This window comes from Thamnophis elegans, chromosome 10, assembly GCF_009769535.1.
Source record: "Thamnophis elegans isolate rThaEle1 chromosome 10, rThaEle1.pri, whole genome shotgun sequence".
NCBI classification, from domain to species: domain Eukaryota; kingdom Metazoa; phylum Chordata; class Lepidosauria; order Squamata; family Colubridae; genus Thamnophis; species Thamnophis elegans.
Window position 1 is genome coordinate 20,095,434 of NC_045550.1, and position 20,119 is coordinate 20,115,552.

Below are 20,119 nucleotides of genomic sequence, written 5' to 3' on the forward strand. Positions count from 1 at the left end.
TTGTGTCACAACCCCTGGTATGCCCAAATATGGGAGGAAGCATACTGCTTCCTTTCTCTGTCTATCGGCTCAGCACAAGAGACCATCATGACAGAAAGCCATAATTTTTTTTACTGTTGCCTTTGTTACATTTGTGTTGCATTTGTGCTGATAAATAAATAAAGGGAGACTAGTATAGATCTATTTCAAGCTATTTAGCTCTCATCAGCTAGCCATACCCTTACTGGGAATCAAACCTGGGCTGTATTACATATCAGGCAGTTATATTAGCCACTAAGCCACAGGCTCTCTTCCTTTATCAGCTAGGCCAGGGAAATAGGTATGTATTGTGTCACAACCCCTGGTATGCCCAAATATGGGAGGAAGCATACTGCTTCCTTTCTCTGTCTATTGGCTCATCACAAGAGACCATCACGACAGAAAGCCATAATTTTTTTTTACTGTTGCCTTCATTACATTTGTGTTGCATTTGTGCTGATAAATAAATAAAGGGGGACTAGTATAGATCTCCACTTTATAGAAACAATAAAGAAACAAAACCTACAACCCAGCGACCTACTCGTGAGCTTCGATGTCATATCCCTCTTCACCCAAGTGCCTATAAAAGAAGCCTTGACAGCTATCCAAAAAAAACACAACCCCCCTAAACACATCCTGGACCTGACCAACTACTGCCTAACCAACACATACTTCATCCATAATGGACAAAGATACAAACAGATAGAAGGAGCACCCATGGGATCACCCCTCTCGCCTATCATCACAAACTTATACATGGAACATTTCAAAACTAACGCCTTAGATAAATCTGAACATAAACCCAAACTCTGGCTTAGATATGTTGATGACACTTTTGTGGTTTGGCCCCACGGGAACGAAAAACTGTATAACTTCCTCACACATCTCAACAGCCTAGACCCCAAAATACAATTCACTATGGAAATAGAAGCAAACAACCAACTTTCCCTTTCTAATCTACAAAAAACCCAATGGCTCCCTAGGACACACCATCTACTGGAAAAAAACACACACCAACCACTACTTAAATGCACAATCCCATCATCACCCTTCACAGATCAACTCTGTAGCCAAGACCCTCATCTCCAGAACCAAACGCCTAGCCAACAAAGACCCCATGAAAACTGAATTACACACTCTCACAAACATATTAATCTCCAATGGATACCAAAGAAAACCAATTACCAACCTAATCCAAAGGGAGACTTCCCCCCAAAAACGAGACACAGAACAGGACAACGGCACTGCCCTCCTCTCTTACATCAAAGGAACCACAGATAAAATCAGCAAAATTCTCCACAAACACAATATCAAGACAGCCTTCAACACTGACCAAAAAATAGCCAACATCTTAAGAAACCCCAAAGACAAAATCCAGCTAGAAAACCAAGGAGTCTACAAAATACCATGCAAAATCTGCGCTGCAACATACATAGGACAAACGAACAGGAGAATAAATGCACGCATCACAGAACACAAGAACGCAGTAACCAAAAAAGAAACAAACTTCTTCCCTTTTCCAGCACCTTAAGGCTACAGGACATGAAATTAATTTTGAAGGAATCAGGTTAATCTCCAAAACTGAACATTTAAACAAGAGAATAATTATGGAAGCTATCAAAATAGAGAAACACCCCCACAACATGAATAAATGTGATGATACTTCCTGCCTACCAGACATCTGGTAACCAGCCCTGGTCAACAAACGAGCCCCACCCACCACCCAGGCCATTTCAACACGAAACAACAACGGATACACAGCCAGCACTAATCAGCATCAATCTACCAATCATGAGACAACCACATAACCAATCATTCCACTTACTGAAACAAAGCCAGCACATATATATAAACCAACTTTTATATATTAATACCAGGTGAAGGGTATTGATTGCTATTTTAGGCAGTGACAGCTGATTGGGAGTTCTGATATTTTGCAAATACATGGAGTCTTTGTTGCATGTTTTATTTATATTTATAAATTTATATTTCTATTTTTAAGGATATTTATTGTTAGGGTTTTAATGTTTTAATCCTGGAAGCTGCCCAGTCATTTGTTATGAGATGGGAGATAGATAGATAGATAGATAGATAGATAGATAGATAGATAGATAGATAGATAGATAGATAGAAAGAAAGAAATGATATGTATAGTTTAATGACTCTTTTGACTTGGAGCAAAAAGTGTTATAATGATGATATGTGTCAATTGTACTTAACCATATGTTTTCTCATTTATTTTTCTCTCTCTACAAAAATTTACTTTAAGCTTAGAGATCTTGGGCTGATAAATCCCAATAATCAAGGGAATTCTAAGGAATCTACACTTGAGTAATCCATGCTAAACCAGTTAGCATGACAGGGGGGAAAAGGCAACCTTTCTAACTCCTGCATAATTTATAGAAATAAAAATATAGCATTACCCTTTTCTTCCCATATTCAATTTCAATAATGTTTTAATGATTTCTATGTCATATTGTGTTGCTAGTATTACTAACTAATGGGAGAAATGTGGCCTTAGCTGTTTCTTACCCTTTATTTTATTTCATGTAGCAGTCAACTCCAATACTGTACCAGGCTTAATGTAATTGTATTTTGGTTTAGGATGTGCTAATGTATTGATGTTATAAATGTCTTATGCCAATTTTTTTGCTTATGAATTCAGGTGAAAAGTTTTAAACTGCTATGACTTTAAAACCCCTTTATCCTTAAGATATAAAGTATCAAGGAGGCATTCTTTTATAAATTTGACAGGTCACATTATTTTTTAGAGTCCAGAGTAGGTCTTAGGAACAATGGTCATGGGAGAAGGCAAATAATTGAAAGAAACTAGAATGGATGGGAAATTCATACAGGATGAAAAAAACATAAGTCGTAAAGAACTATTCAAAATAAGTTTGTCTGCCAACTGAAATAATGGAAAGTGAGTAATACAATTATTGCTGTTTGGAAGTAAATTAAAGGAATGATATTACAAACTGCCACAGAAGTGTGTTGAGTTACATTAGTAAGGAAGTTTAGGATGCTTTGTGGAATGATGACATTAAAGAGGCTGCGAATGAAGAGAAAATAAATGAAGATGATTAGTACAAATGGTGATCAGAGAAAGAAAATGACACTGCAAAGAATATTGTCACAGAAAGCAAGGGAAAAAAATTAAAAGGCACAAAAATGCAGAGAAATGTTTATGGAAATTATTGTAATTAAACCTGGTTTTGGAAATATATAAAGGAGGCTAAATTTAAACAGAGTTAATGTAATTAAGAATATAAATGATGAAATGGTTTGGGATGAAACTGAAGTGAGAAAATGCTGGAAGAAAGACTGTAACTTTCTTTGGCAACAATAGTAGGACTTTAAGAAGTAGAATAGATATAAATTCCTGGATGCAATACAAGCAGTATATGAAGAAATGCTATGATGTGTCAGCTTTGTGAATAATTCAGTGTTGAACAGGGTTTAAATGACAATGTGATAGTTAATAACTACTCTAGCACTATTCAGACCTTACCTTCTGCATGTAATCACTGTTCAAGCCAAAGTAGAAATATATTACATCTGATATCCTGCCTTTGGAAACATTATCTACCGTTTCAAAAATTTACCAGATAAAATCAAATTACTCATCATCATCACCATCTGAGTATCCTACTGTGTAAATAGTTGACCTGAACTATCTTTTTTTATATAACTGAAAACTCATCATGAAATATCACAACTATTACACTGCTTGTAATATTACAGATGAACAGGAACATACTTGAATGTCTTCATATACTACTTATATAGCATTCAGGAATCATATTTTCTTGAAGTATTACTATTCTTTCCACAGGAGGCTGAAATATTTGTTCCAAGTAGTCTCATTCTGGGCAAGGTGATTTGAACTGCATCTTTTTTGGCTGCTGTCACTTTTACCACTATAAACATGTTAGCTTTCATAACCAGATGGGATAGAGAACTAGAATGGAACAATCAGCAACATTCTAAGTTGTGGCCCATCTGCCTCTTTTTTGGGCATGTATTGGAAAAATTGAAGATATTCTCTCTGTGTGTCTCTCTCTCCCCCTCTCTCCCTCTCCCTCCCACCCATCCTCCTTCCCCCCTCTCTTTCCCTTCCATATTCTGACCTGATGTGACCCATTTTCTAACTCAGACCTTCCTTTGTCAGCTTGTCCCACCACATTGCATTTACTGTTCTATTTAGTTCAAGGAGATTCAATTGATGAGTAGATAGGTAAAAAGAATCACAAGTCTTTTTTTACTGAGAATTTTTCAACAAAACTATTCCTGGCTATCATTACAGAGAAAATATCCAGGAAGAAAGTTATGTAAGAACTTCCTAGATATTCAATAACACCAAGCCGGATGTTATTGAAGCAAATTTTTTAATGAAAAAAAAGATTGTCTATAGATTGCTTCTGGTAATAGTATTGGACTGAAAACAACACCCTTCTGAGTTATCTTAATTTCCCAGTAGGAAAAAAAAAGAATATCTCAATTACTTAGGACGTCCCATGTGAAACATTTTATACACAACTGATTTTTTTTTAAAAACGTTATTCTTATCTTAATGTTTTCATATATAGGCCTACAACTTGAACCCAACAATAAAGCTATGAAATAGTTGATGTAACACCTAACTTGGTCCAGTCAGTGAGGTGCCAGCTTTATAAAAAATTGAATGGATTTGCATATAGTATTTTTCGGATTATAAGATGCACCTTTTTACTCCAAAAAAGAGGGTGAAAATCTGGGTGCGTCTTATACTCCGAATGTAGCCACCTGGATCATCTGAAAAAGGGGCTGGCAAAGCGGGCACTGCAGAGATCGTGATGGCTGGAAAGGAGAGAGGTTTCGCTTTCAGAGCTCCCGCTTGGCTGGGCTCCCAGAAGGGCTTAGGCAGTGGCAGCAGCTCTTCACATTGCTGGAGAATGAAGTCATTGTGGCCATTGTCTCCCCTGAGCTACCCGCCAAATCTCTGAGGCACCTTTCTCTTGCAGGAGGAGGAGGGCGAGGGCAGAGTATACCAAAGCTTCTGAGTAACTGGGAAAGAAAGCTGCACTTGGAACCTGCTGAAAACTGCCACCTGAAAAGCATGCCTTTCTTTCCCAGTTACTCAGAGGCTTTGGTTTAAGGAGGCGCTGCTTTAAGTTGCCCTCCTCCTCCTGCTACATACAAAAGGTGCCTCAAAGATGCTAGATTTCTCAGAATGTTAGATTGAGGAGTTAAAAACCTGAATTGGGGTACAATCAAGCTTGATTCAAAGGCTTTGGCTGCTGAGAATCTGGAGAGATGTGGGGAAGGGAATCTGGAGAGATGTGAGGAAGGGAAGGGAAGAGGAACAATCTCCTTTTTATGAAAGCTTTTCTCAGAATGCTAGATTGAGAAGTTAAAAACCTAGAATGGGACACAATTAAGCTTGATTTAATGGCTTTGGCTCCTGAGATCGGTGCACTGCTATCCAAAATGCTGGTACCATGATCTCTGCAGTGCCCACTGTACCTGTCCCTTCTCAGGGGGTTCCAGGCGGTAGAGATCGTGGTAATAGCATTTCTGGGTGGCAGCACAGATTGTTCCTCTTCCTTTCCCTTCCTCCACCTTCCCCAAATCTCTCCAGATTCTCAGGAGCCAAAGCCTTTGAATCAAGCTTTATTGTGTCCCATTCTAAGTTTTTAACTTCCCAATCTAGTGTTCTCCACCCCCCCCCACCCCAAATCTCTCCAGATCTGCATATTGCTATTGCTGGTATTGCACCCAGCTACCATATCTCTTTGCTGCATGACAGATCTGGACAGATTGGCAGGGGGGGGGGGGCATGGAGGAAGGGAAGAGAATCAATTCCCTCATCATGAAGTCTTTTCTCAAGATGCTAGATCTTCACTTTTTCTCCAGGAAAAGCTATTGGCATCATTGGGATCTTGGCTAGTGGAAGAAGTGCAGGATGGAAAGGAAACTTCAAAATGCAGGAGTGCCAGGTCAGGAGTCTCCCTGCAGCCTGGGACCTGCTTTTGCCCTGAGACTAAGGAAGCGGGGTTGCCAAAAGGGCTGTGAACAAGCCTGATTGTTCAAGGAGGCAGCCTTGCCAGGTTGTTTCCTTTGGGTTTCCCTTTTGCTGCTCAGGTGCCATTTCAGCAGCCCCCATGTGTCTTTCCTCCCTCACTGAAGAGAAGAAGCAAGCCAAGCCTCTACGGCCGCTCCGAGGCAGAGGATCCAGGAGGGCTCCTTGGTTTACTGAGGAACTCCGGGAGATGAAGCGCCGAAAGAGACGCCTAGAGCATCAATGGAGGTCCAGCAAATCCGAATCGAACCGAGCACTTTTAACATCCTGCATCAGAGAGTACATCCGGGCAATCAGGACGTCAAAAAGAACGTATATTGCCATTCTGATTGCTTCCGCTGAGTCGCGCCCAGCCGCCCTGTTCAGGATAACCCGTTCCCTCCTAAATAGGAGGGATACGGGTGATCCTTTGCAGGGCAGGGCTGAGGATTACGTCCAATTCCTCATGGATAAAGTTGCTCGGTTTCGGGCGGACCTGGACTCCAATTCTGCAGAACCAGCCGAGGCACTAAGGGATAATTTGGTAGGTCATCGCTGGGTTGATTTTCAGGCTGTTACCCCTGAGGACGTGGACAAGGCCATGAGAGCTGTGGGTGCCTCCACATGCGTGCTGGACCCGTGCCCCTCCTGGCTGGTTGTTAACAGCAGGGAGGTGACATGGGGCTGGATCCAGGCGGTTGTTGCCGCCTCCTTACGGGAGGGGGTCTTTCCCCCCGCTTTAAAGGCGGCGGTGGTGAGACCCCTCCTGAAGAAACCATCTTTGGATCCAGCCGTTCTAAACAACTATCGTCCAGTCTCCAACCTCCCCTTTGTGGGGAAGGTTGTTGAGAAGGTGGTGGCCTTTCAGCTCCAGCGGTCCTTGGAGGAAGCCAGTTATCTTGATCCATTCCAGTCAGGCTTCAGGCCTGGCTACAGCACAGAAACCGCTTTGGTCGCATTGACCTCCCCTTTGTGGGGAAGGTTGTTGAGAAGGTGGTGGCCTTTCAGCTCCAGCGGTCCTTGGAGGAAGCCAGTTATCTTGATCCATTCCAGTCAGGCTTCAGGCCTGGCTACAGCACAGAAACCGCTTTGGTCGCATTGACCGATGATCTCTGGAGAGCCAGGGATGGAGGCCACGCCTCCATCCTGGTACTCCTTGACCTCTCTGCGGCTTTCGATACCATCGACCATGGTATCCTTCTGCGACGACTGTGGGAGGCACTGTTTTACGGTGGTTCTCCTCTTACCTCTCGGACAGGTCGCAGTTGGTGTTAGTCGGAGGGCAGAGATCGACCCCCAGGCCCCTAACATACAGGGTGCCGCAGGGTTCGGTCCTGTCCCCCCTTCTTTTTAAAATCTACATGAAACCGCTGGGTGAGATCATTCGACGGCACGGGATAAAATACCACCAGTATGCGGACGATAAACAGTTGTATCTGTCCGCCCCGTGCCAACTCAATGAAGCGATGGACGTGATGAGCCAGGGCCTTGAAGCTGTTAGAGACTGGATGGGGGTTAACAAGCTTGTACTCAATCCAGATAAAACCGAGTGGCTGTTGTGCCTCCCTCCCACTAATTGGCCAAGTGTTCCATCTCTCAAGCTGGGGGGTCAAATACTACGCCCCTCAGATAGGGTCCGCAACTTGGGAGTCCTCCTGGACCTTTGAACACCATTTGTCAGCTGTGACCAGGGGGGCATTTGCCCAAGTTCGCCTGGTGCACCAGTTGCGTCCCTACCTGAACCGGGAGGCTCTCACAACAGTCACTCGTGCCCTTGTGACCTCTAGGCTGGAATACTGCAATGTGCTCTACATGGGGCTGCCCTTGAAGAGTACTCGGCGACTTCAGCTGGTCCAGAATGCAGCCGCACGAGCGATCGTGGGTGCACCTCGTTTCACCCACGTAACACCTATCCTCCGCGAGCTGCACTGGCTGCCTTTTTTATCTCCGGGTGCGCTTCAAGGTGCTACTTGTCACCTACAAAGCCCTGCATGGTATTGGATCTGGGTACTTGAGAGATTGCCTACTGCCAATTACCTCCACTAGGCCAATAAGATCGCATAGATTAGGCCTCCTCCGAATTCCATCAGCCGGCCAATGTCGGCTGGCAACTATCCGGAGGAGAGCCTTCTCGGTGGCTGCTCTGACCCTCTGGAACGAACTCCCCGTGGAGATTCATACCCTCACCACCCTCCAGACCTTCCGCGTAGCCCTTAAGTCCTGGCTGTCCCGACAGGCCTGGGGCTAAAGATTTCAACCCCACTCGAATAGTATGACTGTTGTGCTCTTTTAATGATGTATTGTTTCCGTGTTTGTAACTTGTTTGTCCTCCCTCCCCCTGAATTGTGAGCCGCCCTGAGTCCCCTCAGGGAAAAGGGCGGCATACAAATAAAGTATCTAAATCTAAACTGCTGCTCCTTGGGCCAAGCGGCTCCAGGTTGCCGGTCAGAGGGAAGGGGGAACAAAATAAAGCACAGAGAGATATGTTTAGTCCTGCCCTTCCATAGGAGGGGTAGAGAAAAGTAGGTTTGAGATAGATAAAAGCCTTACCCTTTAGGAAGATCGAGCCCCCATGTGTCACATTTTTGCCCTCCCCCAAAAAAATACCAGAGTGCAGAGTGCTCCTGGGGGCCAGGGAGGGCAAAACCTTTTTTTTTTTAAAAAAATCCCTTCAAAATCTTGGTGCGTCTTATATTTCGGTTCGTCTTATACTCTGAAAAATATGGTAAATGGAATGGACTTTGCCATACATCTATAAATAGTAAATCATAGAACATAAAATGGAATATAAAAACAGATTGCTAAGGAAGTCTTCAGTGTGTGATTAAAATTAATATGGTGGCCACAATGGTTTGATAAAAGCTTTGCTTGGATTTTTGTTTGTGTATGTGTGTCTTAGATGCAACATACATTAAAAAAAACGCAGATGAGATTTCAAGTGTACTATGATTGCCACCTTGACTTTTTTGACCACATCCTGTGGATTCCACTGAACCACATCTTCAGCATCATCTGAAGTTGCATCAGAAGTTATTCCTGTTCACCACATACAGTATGTGTGCTTATAGAACCACCAAAAGCTTCCACTGCAATCACACATCTTAGAGAAAGATGTAGCTGTCTTATTTCTTAAGAAAGAAATATTAAATCTATGTTTCTGCCTATTCCTTGAAAGTATTTGCATAGTTACATCAGTGATTACTTGGATTTTGTTTGTTGCTTTGTTTTAGGGATTTAATACAAGGTCTGGTTAGCATATATGTTGGGAGATACTGGAACTATACAGGTAAGCTAGGAACTGAAATACAATCAAGGTCAGCAATGGCAAAATACTCCAGAATCACAAGGAGCCAAGCCAGACATGCTGAATACTTTTTGGAAAAACAGAGATTTCAAAGTCTTATTCCCATTATCCAAAAAATAATCCATACCCATCTGCCATTACATTTTGATTCTGTAGCATTACCACAACATCAATAGCATGATGGCAGTATAAGCACTAAAATTGATGTGAAGAAAACTCTTCCTACTTCTGTTAGTTTTTAAAGAATGATATTCACAAATTATTCTAATATTTTCTGTCCTCAGAGACCCTTTTCACAGAATTGGCACTGTTAGTTGCAAAGATAAGGGTTATGAAAAATTGCTTCAATAAAACACTGAAAACCTATGAAAAATTATCAGAGGTCTGCTTGCCTTAAACGGGGTGGTAGAAAAGTACACAATTGTTAGCCATAAAACTTTTTATTGATTGGTGTTAGGTTATAGCTTATAACTCATCAATACATTTTACTACACAAGGATAAAATATTGTTGAGGCCAGTGGAAGTTGGAAAGGATGGGAAGATTCAGCTTTTATACATTTGATTGGACAAAAGTTGCAGAAGGAAAATTCAGTATGTCCTTCAGGTAGAGATTCTGAAATGGAGCTTCAGGCAAAGATATTGTTAGCTAGGCAGCCACATTGAGAGAAAGAGAGAGAAAGAGAGAGATCCCTACAGGTTTAATTGTGTATTGAAACCCTCCTGTAACTCTTAATATGTCTTCAGCTCTCTGAAATTTACATGCAAAATTCCAAAATAAATATCTGGCTTAAACTAACACAGAACTGAAATAGAGAGAGAGAGGACAAGACCGAGTGGCTTGTGTTTTTTCCTTCCACAAATTGGCAAGGTACTCCATCTCTCACGCTGGGGGGTGAAATTATACACCCTTCAGACAGAGTTCGCAATTTGGGAGTCCTCCTGGACCCACAGCTGACCTTAGATCACCATTTGTCGGCTGTGACCAGGGGGGCATTTGCCCAGGTTCGCCTGGTGCACCAATTGCGTCCCTACCTGAACTGGGAGGATCTTACAACAGTCACTCATGCCCTTGTGACCTCAAGACTGGACTACTGCAATGAGCTCTACATGGGGCAGCCCTTGAAGAGTGTTCGGAGACTTCAGCTGGTCCAGAATGCAGCCGCCCGAGCAATTGTGGGTGCGCCACGGTACACCCACGTCACATCTATCCTTCGCGAGCTGCACTGGTTGCCTATTGGTCTCCGGATATGCTTCAAGGTGCTAGTTATTACTTATAAAGCCCTACATGGTATTGGACCTGGGTACTTGAGAGACCGCCTCCTGCCAATTACCTCCCATAGACCCATTAGATCCCACAGATTAGGCCTCCTCTGAATTCCATCTGCCGGCCAATGCCGGCTGTCGACCACCCGGAGGAGGGCCTTCTCTGTGGCTGCTCCGGCCCTTTGGAACGAGCTCCCCATGGAGATTCGGACCCTCACCACCCTTTAGGCCTTCTGGACAGCCGTTAAGGCCTGGCTGTCCCAGCAAGCCTGGGGTTGAGTCCCCCCCCCCACTCGAATTTGTTGTGCTTGCTGTGCTTTTTTAAACTGTTGTATCACTGTTCTGTTTGTCTTACTTTTTGTATTTGTTTTTCCCCTTCCCCTGGTTTTTGTTCAGCCGCCCTGAGTCCCTTCGGGGAATAGGGTGGCTTACAAATCGAATAAATACCAAATACCAAAAGAAGTGCAATAATTTTATTCTGCCGTTATTACTAGTCAATTAATTTCCAAAGGCTTTTTAGAACAGCCATGTTGGAAGGATGGATTCTTAGGTGGGTGAAAAGATAGGTAGCTCGGTAGGTAGATTTAGGTTGATCGTGGTATTACACTATATCATTTAGTATAACATTTTCTGGAAGCACCTGAGACACTCTCTATGCCATCTTAGTGATATGAAGCCTTCCTTTGAGATTGGCAACATTGTCAGTATCTACTGTAGACTGCGAACTAGTAAGTACCGTATATACTCGAGTATAGGCCGACCCGAATATAAGCCGAGGCACCTAATTTTACCACAAAAAACTGGAAAAGTTATTGACTCGAGTATAAGCCTAGGGTGGGAAATGCAGCAGCTACCGGTAAATTTCAAAAATAAAAATAGATACCAATAATGTTTTTGAATATTTATTTCAAAGAAAAACAGTAAACTAGCGGTGTATTCAATGAAATACTTCACTCACCTCATGATGCTGATGTCCCGCTGTGATGATGATGTCCCGTGCAGCCGCGGGAGCGATGTCCCGCCTCCTATGACACACGGCACAGTGATTCCTATCATTGGATCACTGTACCAGAGGAGGTGGGACATCGCTATGTGGCTGCTTGCCATAACAAGGAGGAGGTGGGACATCGTTGCAGAGCGGCAGGAGGGGGAGGAAGGGGAATCGTAAGACAGCCCTGCATTACATTAGAACGTGAGGAGGGGGGATGGTGCGGTGCGCGCTGCGCGGCAAACTGACACAGAGGGAGGGGAAACTCACAGGGGCACTGGGCCATTCACGAGTGTCACCCAGCGGCATGGCCCCGCCCCTTTTTCTCCTCCATTTCGGGCAAATTTTTCACTGACTCGAGTATAAGCCGAGGCGGCTTTTTTCAGCCCAAAAAGTGGGCTGAAAAACTAGGCTTATACTCGAGTATATACAGTACTGCTAATTGGAATGCTCCAAGAAAATACCTTCATGTGGATAAATTAGATCACTCTTTGAATATTTTTTGATTTAATACTTAAAAAAACTTAAGCAAGAATATGTTCTGATTGATTATATGCCATTAAGTCACTGTTAACTCCACAAAGATAGATCATATTCAGTATGATCTGTCCCCCAAATGATCTTCAGGTCTTCCAACAGTATACCTAGTACTACTGAAATTGACTACATGTGCCTTCTTACTGATGGTCCTCATTTCCTTTCACTTTCTTCAGAAATCTGTGTCTTCACATAATATGTCCAAAATATAATTATCTGTACGTAATTACTTATGTCTCAATTGAGAACTTTAGATGGATGGATTCTTAAGATTGCTTTTTGCGGAAGGGGGCTGTCCATGGGATTTTTATAAGTCTTCTCCTATACTGTACTAAAGTTCAATATTCAGTATCAGTTCAGTATCAATATTCCTTTTATTCCGCATTTTCAAAGTAGACGCTTCATGGAATCTGAATATCTTTTCCAAGGTTTTCATTGCTAGTCTGACACGTGCTAGTCTTTGTCATGTTTCTGAAATCTTGATACTTTTATTGTTGATAATCAATCCTAAAATGTAGGAGCTATCCAGCACATTATTATTTTTATTGATAATTTTAAACTGATGGTTATATATGTTGTTTTTCGTTGATCTTTTCAAAATTTAATCTTATTCCATTTTCCACTGTGATCCTTGCTTTTTGTTACTAGAGTTTCCAGCTAATTTGCATTTTCAGCTAACAAAGTAGTCATTAATATATCAATAGTGCAGGTTATTTATGTTTATTTCTTCAGTCTTAAAACTGTGCTCATCTTCTTCCAATCCAGCTTCTCTTAATACATATTCAATATATAACTTGAATAAATAAGGGACAGTATACAGCCTTGTCACACTCACCCCTTTGCCAATTTGTACCCAGTCTGTTTCACCATGTCCTGTTCATTCTCTGGCTTCCTGACCTGCATATAGGTTTGTTATGAGAAGAATGAATTATTTTGCAACTTATTTTTCTAATAACATTCCACTGTGATTTGATTAACACAATCAAAATCCTTTCTATAATCAATGAAGCATATAGAGAGTGCTTTTACCTTTCTCAATTTTCCAGCATGGATCACAATTGTTTCTCAGTCTATTCGAAAGCCAGTTCAAACATCTCACTTTCTTTGTAGGCTCTAACTCAGTGTTTTTCAACCACTGTGCCGCGGCACACTAGTGTGCCGTGACATAGTGTAAGGTGTGCCGTGGGAAAAACACTTTATATATAGTCAATATAGGCACAGAGTTAAATTTTTTTAACATTTTCTAATGGTGGCGTGCCTCGTGATTTTTTTCATGAAAAAAGTGTCCCTTTGCACAAAAAAGGTTGAAAAACACTGCTCTAACTTGTAGTGGATGAGCTGTAGCATTATTTTTCTGCCAGGTGAAATTAAGGATATTGAACAATAGTTTTCACAACTTGTTAAGTCTCCTTTGTAATACAGTATGTAAACTTTCCTGTTCCAATCTGTTGTTGGGTTATTGTCCTTACTTTATATACAGTAGTTTGATTAGGAGCTTTACTGATTCTGCTTATCACATTTCTGTAGTTGTTCCATCAAACTCTATAATTTTCTATCTTGGAAATGACTAAGTGCTGATTTTATTTCATTTATTTCAGTAGTAGAGGTTCTTTTAAATAGGAAATATTTTCTAAGGTGGCTTTGATGTTAACATCTTCAGTATAGTCCTTTATCTCTATTTGAATTAGCCATTATCTGTCCATTGGCATCCCTTAGTACAATAATTTAGGATTAGAATGTCCTTCTGAGTTCAGACACCTTTTATAAAAAAAAAAACCTTGCTTTTTTGTGTATACTTCTATTTCCAGGGTTTTTAGAGAGTGGTACTCTGTTTCTTCCAACAACTCCCTAAAAAGCTTTTAAGTTATTTATCTGATATCTTTGTCATTCTTGGTTTTATCTTCTCTTTTTGGTAGACTGTTTGTTTTGCTATTCAGTTTCCCTTCTTCTGTTTCTTGAATTCTTAGGAATCAGTCTTTTTCACAACCATATCTGCTTGATTTTATTGCAGAGTTCTTCTGATACCCAAATGTTTGTTTGTTTGTTTATTGGATTTATATGCCACCCTTCTCCCAAAGGACTCAGGGCGGCGTATAACATTAAAAAAAACACATATTACAAAAGTTAAAAAATATTAGATAGAGTATCCAAAAAACAAACCCAATTAAGATTAACAATAACATTTAAAAATTCGATTAAAAGTAATAATAATCAATCATTTATTTTATTTTGTTCAGGCCAGGCTGGCTTGCTGGAAAAGCCAACATTTTAGGGCATGTCGGAAGGACCGGAGGTCGGGGATTATACGAAGCTCCGGGGGCAGCTCATTCCAGAGGGAAGGCGCTCCCACAGAGAAGGCTCTCCCCCTGCGGGTCGCTAGGTGACACTGTCTGGCCAACGGCACCCTGAGGAGGCCAATTCTGTGGGATCCCACTGGATGGTGGGTGGCTACTGGTGGCAGTAGGTGGTCTCGCAGGTACCCTGGGCCTAAGCCATGGAGCACTTTAAAAGTCATAATTAGTACCTTGAAGCGCACCCGGAAGACAACCAGCAACCAGTGCAGGCCACCTAAAAGGGCGCAACATGGGAGCACCTAGGTACCCCCATGATAACCTGTGCAGCTGCATTCTGGGCCAGTTGAAGCCTCCAGGTGCTCTTCAAGGGCAGCCCCATGTAGAGAGTGTTACAGTAGTCCAGGTGAGAAAGGACGAGGGCATGAGTGACTGTGCACAGAGCATCCCGATCCAGAAAGGGGCGCAACTGACGTAGCAGGCGAACCTGGTAAAAGGCCCCCATGGTCACGGCTGTCAGGTGTTCTTCTAAACTAAGCCGCTTATCCAGGAGGACTCCCAGATTGCGGAACCTCTCTGAAGGGGCTAAAATTTCTCTCCCTATCATCAAAGATGGAACAAGATGCACAAATCAGCATGACTACAGCCACTCAGTCTTGGAGGAATTGAGCTTGAGCCTGTTCCTCCCCATCCAGATCCGCACAGCCTCCATACATCAGGACATCACATTGAGGGCATCATTTGGATGGTTTGGGGTAGAGATGAAAAGTTGGGTATCATCAGCATATTGATGATACCCAACCACGGATGATCTCACCCAGCGGTTTCATATATATGTTGAACAGGAGGGGTGAGAGAACCGACCCCTGGGGCACCCCACAAGTGAGGCACCTCAGGGTCGATCCCTGCCCTCCAGTCAACACAAACTGCGACCGATCTGACAGGTAGGAGGAGAGCCACTGTAAAACAGTGCCCCCCACTCCCAACCCCCCAAGTCGTCTCAATAGGATACCATGATCGATGGTATCAAAAGCTGCCGAGAGGTCTAATAGGACCAGGACAGAGGAGCAGCCCCTGTCCCAGGCCCGCCAGAGATCATTGACCAACACGACCAATGCCGTCTCTGTGCTGTATCCAGGCCTGAAACCCAACTGAAACGGATCCAGGTAGACAGCTTCATCCAGGTACTGGGGAAGCTGACGTGCTATCACACTCTCAACAACCTTTACTACAAAGTGAAGGTTGGAGACAAGACAATAGTTGGCTAAAGAAGCTGGGTCCAGGGAAGGCTTCTTAAGGAGCGGCCTCACCACTGCCTCCTTCAACGAAGCATTGGTAATCACCTGGAGCCAGCTTTGTGTCACCTCCCAGGAAGCCGAGACTAACCAAGAGGGATATGGGTCCAGCACAGAAGTGGCAGCACTGAGTCTCTCCATAATCCTGTCCATGCCCTTGGGGTCACAGGGTCAAACTCATCCCAGATACTCTCCACAAGTTTCATCCCCGTCGACTCGCCCAAATCTACCCAGTCAGAGTCCAAGCCTGTCCGGATCTGAGCGATTTTATCCTGCAGATACTGAACAAATTCTTCAGTCCTACCCTGCAAGGGGTCTTTCTCAGTTCCTTGGTTAAGTAAGGAGTGGGTAACCCTAAACAGGGAGGCTGGGCTTATCCACAGACGCGATAAGAGTGGAAAAATGTTGCCGTTTTGCCGCTTTTATCGCCACTAAGTAGGAGTTAATATGAAGTCTTACTAGTGTTCGATCAGATTCGGACGGACTGGCCCTCCAACCACTCTCTAGGAGTCTTTTTCGGCGTTTCATCTCCTGGAGCTCCTCGGTAAAGCAGGGAGCTACCCGGGATTGACACTGGGTCAGAGGCCGCAAAGGCACAACACAATCCAAGGCCCTAGTGGCCACCCTATCCCAGGCTTCCACTAGGGCTTCGGTCGAGTTGTGAGCAAGGGATTCAGGAAAAGTCCCAAGCTCCATCAGAAACCTTTCAGGGTCCATCAGGTGCCTGGGGCGGAACCATCTAGTCAGTTCCACCTCCCTGCGGTGAGGGGTAGCAGTATGGAAGTCAAGCCTGATGAGGAAATGATCCGACCATGACAAGGAAATAGAAATATCCCCTAAATCTAGATCATTCATCCACTGCCCAGAGATAAAAATCAGGTCAAGCGTGTGTCCCCCATTATGGGTGCGGTCTTGAATTAACTGAGTTAGATCCATAGCCAGCATGGAAGCCATGAACTCCTGATCTGACTTGGATGTCTCGCCAATGGAAGGCAGATTGAAATCGCCCAGGATCATAAACCTGGGGAAATCAACTGCCAATCCAGCTAACACATCCAACAGCTCCAGCAGGGCCGATGAAACCTAGCAGGGAGACAGGTACGTAACAAAAAGGCCCACCTGAACTCCAAGGCCCATTTCACAAAAAGGGACTCACACCCACCAATCTGAGGCACAGTGACCTCCTGAGGTCCGAGACTTTCCCTAATAACCACTGCCACCCCCCGCCCCTGCCCTGTGCTCTCAGCTGGTGAAATGCCCGGAAGCCTGGTGGGCATAATTCACTAAGGGGAACACCCCCCTCATGGCCCAACCAGGTCTCTATAATGTACGCCAGGTCCGCTCTACCCTCTTGTATGAGGTCATAAATGAGGGGAGCCTTATGTACCATGGACCTGGCATTAAGCAACACCAGCTGGAGATCAGGGTCCTGTAATCCCGAGCACCCGGGGGTGTGAGAAGGGTGATGAGGGTCGGAATGCGCAGTCACTCTTAAACAGCGTCCCCGCGTCCCCTGAACATAATTTGGTCCTCGGCCCCCACCATATCTGTGTCTTCCACAAACAGTAGAGATGGTGAACCCCCCAATGGAATGGCTTAATGTCTCCCCCGGAATCCCAACCATTCCCAGCACTCCCGACCCATGCCCATTAGTTAGCTCTGGCCTGTGCCCTGGCAGACTCCCCCCCCCAAGCCTGTCTGAGCCATCCGAATCAAACCCCCCCTTAAAATTTGATTTAAAAACCCCTGTAAGAAACCCCTAAGAAGTATCTTCTTCACATGCCACCTCTCGGGATCCCAAGATCCGTCATTAAGGAAGCGTCTTGATAGGCAAGAAGACCATCCCTGGGAAAGGGGGAGTTCCCAAAGGGAATAAAGTTCTGTCACAGTATAACATAGAGGAGAGTGTGGCATCAACCAAACGGGGTGACATCATGGGGAGATAGAACGAGGAAATGACATGTCCATGGGGGAGGGCATCCGACAGTGTTCAAGGGGGTAGCGGGAAGCTTATGTCCATCATAACAATGGTCGGTGTTAAGGACAATATGTAAGAGTAATGGCAAGATGTCAAAATCACAGCAGATGATGAATTGCGAAGTGGTGAAGCTGCCTGTAATGGCGGCAGTGAGGACAGCAGTGGCAGCAGCGGCTGCTCCAACTTCCACAACTCCAACAACTAAGCTTTGTCCACGTCGGCTGCACTCATATCCATCGCCAGGGCTGCACTCCGTTGACCCAGTCCATATTGTCACAAGAGGAGGGGCCAAATGGCCAAATGACACAGTACAGTGCCCAGGCAACGGCGGTGATACCGGAGGGGGCCACAATGAAGCCCCCCCCACTCCAACTGCGCCCATGCCAACTACCGACGCCATCTTCTGCTGGCATCAATATCCATGCCAGCTGTCTCAGCCACTCCCCACTGATCCAATTTATCATGTTCATAAGCAAGGAGGAGGGGGGGAGCAATTGGGATAACACCACGGTGTGGGGAGCAGCAGCTGCAGAGATCCCAAGCCGGGCGTCCCGCCGCCACTGATCACAATGTTCAAGGGAGTTGGAATAATCATATTAATTTCAAAAGGATGAATATTTATGTTTCATGACTATAATAAAAACTTTAGTTATGTTGATTCAGAATAATTAGGTTCAATTTAGGTAAAGGTAAAGGTTCCACTCGCACATATCTGTTAGTTGTTCCTGAGTCTAGTGGGCAGTGCTCATCTCTTGTTTCAAAGCCGAAGAGTCAGTGCTGTCCAAAGATGGCTCCATAGTCATGTGGTTGGCATGACTAAATGCTGAAGGCACATGCAATGCTGTTACCTTCCCACCAAAGGTGGTTCCTATTTTTTCTACTTGCACTTTTACATGGTTTCAAATTGCTAGGTTGGCAAAAGCTGGGACAAGTAACAGGAGCTCACTTTGTTAAACAGGATTAGGGATTTGAACCGCTGAACTGCCAAGCTTTCTGATTGACAAGCTGAGTGTCTTAACCACTGAGCCAATGCATCCCTAGGTTCAATTTAGGAAGTTTCTAAAAAAATGGACATTCCAGAACACTTGATTTATTTAATAAAATCATGGTACAGATAGTCCTTGACCATGAGTGACCATTTGAAAAAAGTGACTTACAACCTGTCTTCAAACATACCACTGCCACATCATCCTCAAGGTCACATGATCAAAATTTGCAACTGGCATGTATTTATGATGGCTGTAATCCTAGGTTAATGTGATTATCATTTTCTTCCTCCGAGCCAGCTTCCAACAAGCAAAGTCAATGGGGAAAGTTGGATTTGTTTAATGATCCCATGAGTCACTTAACATGTACAGTGATTTGCTTAACAACCGTGGCAAAATGGTTGGAAAAATCAGGCATGACTCACTTAAAAACCATTTCCCTTTGCAAAGAAAATTCTGGTCCCAACTGAGATCATAAGTCAATGACTATCTATACAGCCACCAGTTATTATCAGAATAACTTAGGAAAAACAGACTGATTCAAAATGGGAAATATTTTGTGGCAGAGTTGCATTTTTATCAGCACTCCAAGTCAATTTATATACAGAAACAGTTTTAAGGAGCCTCAAGTTACATGAATAAAAAGTTAAAATTGGCAGTAGAAACATTAAAAATCTTAGATGAGCAGACAATGCCGCTTTAGTGGCAGAAATGAAGAGGCTGCTTACCTCAAAATAAAGACAGTGAAAAAATTGGATTACATCTAAATAGCAAAAAGACTAAAGTAATCCAATAATTGGATACAGTAATATCTAGATAAAAACTGACAACAAAGAAATTGAATCATTGTAGAATTTTATTTTCTGAAATTGACCAATAAAAGACATTGAACCTAAAATTAAATGCATAATATTACTCACGTACACCATGATGACTAGCCCAGAGATCTTGAAAATAAAAGAACGTATGTCTTAATACCAAATGCAAAATAATAAATGCAACTGTTGTTCTGTAACCATCAGTGTTGTGAAAGTTGTGACAATAAAAATCATATAAAAGAAAACTAGACTTGGTTGAAATATGAGTATGAGATGGCTACTGCACATAGCTTTGACAGCAAAAATAATGAATATTGGAGATTTCAGACTGCATCAAGGAAGAAATATGTCTAAAAGCTAAGACTACCAAGCTAGGGCTATCTTCTTTTGGTCATGTCATGTAATCAAATTCTTTAGAAAAATCAATTATGAAAGGAATAGTTGGAGATGCTAGAAAGTAAAGTCTGCAAAGAACACAAGACAGAGATAGCATCAAACAAGAGATTGGATTAAACTTGGAGGCATTAAATGGAGTTGTAAAACATCTCCATGATGAATAAAATGAATAAAATCTCTGGAAGTTGGATGTGAGTGAACTGA